The following is a 2,802-nucleotide window of genomic DNA, read 5'->3' as shown; positions in this document are numbered from 1 at the left end:
GGCCACCAGGTTGGTCTGACAGGAAATAAACACCAGGCAGAGCACCACACTGCTCCACACCCCCAGCCCTTGGAAGAGTAGTCACGTCTCTGGGTGGGCTTGAACCACCAACCTTTCAGTTAACAGCCGAATGCGCTAACCCATTGCGCCACAGAGACAACTAGGATTGTCATATTAAAGCAAGGGGCCTAAATTCTATACACTGCAATGCTTAAATGAAATAAGTCATTCACAGAAGTCAATTAAGATAGTTTCCCCACCCGCTCCATTTCACAGACCCTTAGACAGCCCTATTCAGGATGCAGCTGAGGATGAGACAGGCTTTGGGGATGTGTTAATTTGAAGAGTGAAGAGATATTTTATTTTTTCATACTTGAATGAGTAATTCACAGTTAAAAACTTATTTGCTGAATTCCTTGTATTCATTATTCAAAACTATAAGCAAATAGCTTTATGAAACATATTTTCTTATGTGAAGATCTTGCAAACAGTTCATTGCAAATCTTATTTATTTGAAGTTCAGAGTTGTGTTGCTTTGGTTAGTTACAACAGAGATGTGATACTGTTTCTTATTCATGACTGGATAGGTTATAGTTGTAAGTAATATGGCATGAATAGCAAATTTAGAATATAATAAAGGAGTATAAAATGTAAAATTTACTTTAGCAAATATTTGAGTATACAAGCTTGAAATGTTCCTTAACATTTCTACCAGTAAATGTCAAATGCTTGAATGTTCAAGGAAAGCAAACACAAAGCATAGTGGACCCAGTTAAATCAAAATGATTGTTTCAATTTAGACAAATACTTGCAAAGGATCTTTCCCATCTTTTGCTACTGTCTGTGAGTCTTTCTAAAGAGTTTCACTGATGTTGACTGTCTATATATATTAGGAGTTATATGAAGTACATATATATTAATTTCTCCATATAATTATTAAAATAGCCTTATATGGGAAACATTTTTTTCAGTTAAAAAAATGTTCATTTTTATATTTTAAAAGGATTTAAATGATTTTTCCTTCCCTTTGGAAAATAATTTTCCAGTTAGTATCAAATAAAAAAATCTGGTACCATTTAGATGAATTTTCAATTCAAATTAATATGAATCAGAAATTTTAACTTTAATTCTTATAGTTAAAAAAAAATCCAGGAATGTTATGTATGGACATTTTTCATATATTTCCATGTCTTTTCCATATATACGAGCTAGTATTTTAGACTTCATATACTGAGAATCATATTGAACTACTGAAGTCAATAGACATTTTTCTCTCGACTCCTGTGGGATCAAAGGAATGTCCTGAATGACACTGACTGAATGGAGGAGAATTTAATGCCCTCAGAAAAAATGCCACTATTTTCTAAACTTACTTTCCCTGCTTTACTGATATGGATCTAGGAGCCACAAAACGTTAGGCTGCACAGGCTAAAGCTGAATTTTTCAGTTTTCCCAACAGGGAATAAGCAAGCAACATATATAAAAAAAATTCTTAACTTGAAACACATCTAACTATAAACAAGTCACCATTTTATAAATACAGTCATAGCCTACTTCTTTTCCAGGGACATACAAAATATTGAGACAAATAATTCAGGCATATCAAAGCATTGTAGGCCTGGCTGAAAAAAAAAAAAAAAAAGAATAAAGTCCAGTACAACTTTTCTTGAAACCAGGAAAGTGTTGACAGCTAATAAAGTCCCAAAGGAAGCAAAGCCCAACTAACAGTTCTAGTAAATTGTGAAAATCCCCAGAGGAGATACCTGGGGAGTTAACAGAAGCATGAAGATGTTTTGTTTTTTTTTATCTTGTATGAGAAGGTGTCCAGTAGGGTTTGTTGACACCATTACAAGCTCTCATTTGTATCCTTATGTTAAAAATATTGACTGTTTCTAAAAAGCCTCATTCAAAATCTATTGAAGTCAATGGGATTATTTCCATTTACTTCACTGAACTGTAGTTCAGGCCCATAACTTTATGCCTGATACCCTCTTCTTCCTAGTTCCATTTTCTCCATCTCATTTGTCACACCATGTGTTTTCAATTAAATTGTAAATTTCATGGGTCAGACTATAAGACAATGTCTCTTACTACGTGTTCATATATACCCCAGCACAATATGGCCCGAGCCTTTAGAGATTCACTCTTTCCTGAAATGGAAGAAGAGAAAATAAGTGGTGACTTGGTGCTCAAACAGCACCAAGTCAAGAAGTGAGTTGCATGTGCATGCACAAAGGGTAAATTAATCTGCTTATATATACTCAGAGGACCCAATGTGCTAGAAGGTTAAAAATATTGGACTTGGCCTATAGAGACAGTGTTATCTGGAGAGAGAGTGGGAGGAGGAAGCATAATATGGGTCACAATGGCTAAAAGTACAGACAGTCACAAAGCTCGAGGCTGGATCGATTCAATCTTCACAGGTTAGCCCAGTCTGCATATACTGAAGCAATAAGCAAGTGAACAGACATTCATTTTTGATTCCAGAAATGCAGCCCTGTGCCTGCAGTGGCCCAGGCCAGAAGGCAGGGGGCACTAGAGCAGGCCTCCATGTTTGGCTGGAGCAGACAGCTTGGGCCAAGGCTAGCTCACCTACCCAACAAGGAGGTTTTGCAGGGGGAGTGCAAAGCATCCTGGGATACTGAGGACTGTGAATTAACTTGAATCTGGAGGGGATCTATGACAGAAGTTCAATAAACCAATTTAACTTAAATCAGTTAAGTCTGATACTACATCCAAACTGGTTTCAGACATTTTGAAAGTGGTTTCTGTGCACTGAATTTCTGTTGTGTTACACATTTG

General features: G+C 36.3%; 1 non-coding gene across 1 annotated transcript; it reads right to left on the bottom strand.

Moving 5' to 3' along the window:
• Positions 1 to 84: 84 nt before the first annotated feature.
• Positions 85 to 158, bottom strand: TRNAN-GUU. The gene has a single exon. It is a non-coding gene; the product is annotated as a tRNA-Asn (tRNA).
• Positions 159 to 2,802: the final 2,644 nt, after the last annotated feature.

The sequence above is a fragment of the Crocodylus porosus genome, unplaced genomic scaffold, assembly GCF_001723895.1.
Source record: "Crocodylus porosus isolate Cpor-Errol unplaced genomic scaffold, CroPor_comp1, whole genome shotgun sequence".
Classification (NCBI taxonomy): Eukaryota; Metazoa; Chordata; order Crocodylia; family Crocodylidae; genus Crocodylus; species Crocodylus porosus.
The sequence above is the reverse complement of the archived record's forward strand: the minus strand, read 5'-3'. Positions and strand labels throughout refer to the sequence as shown.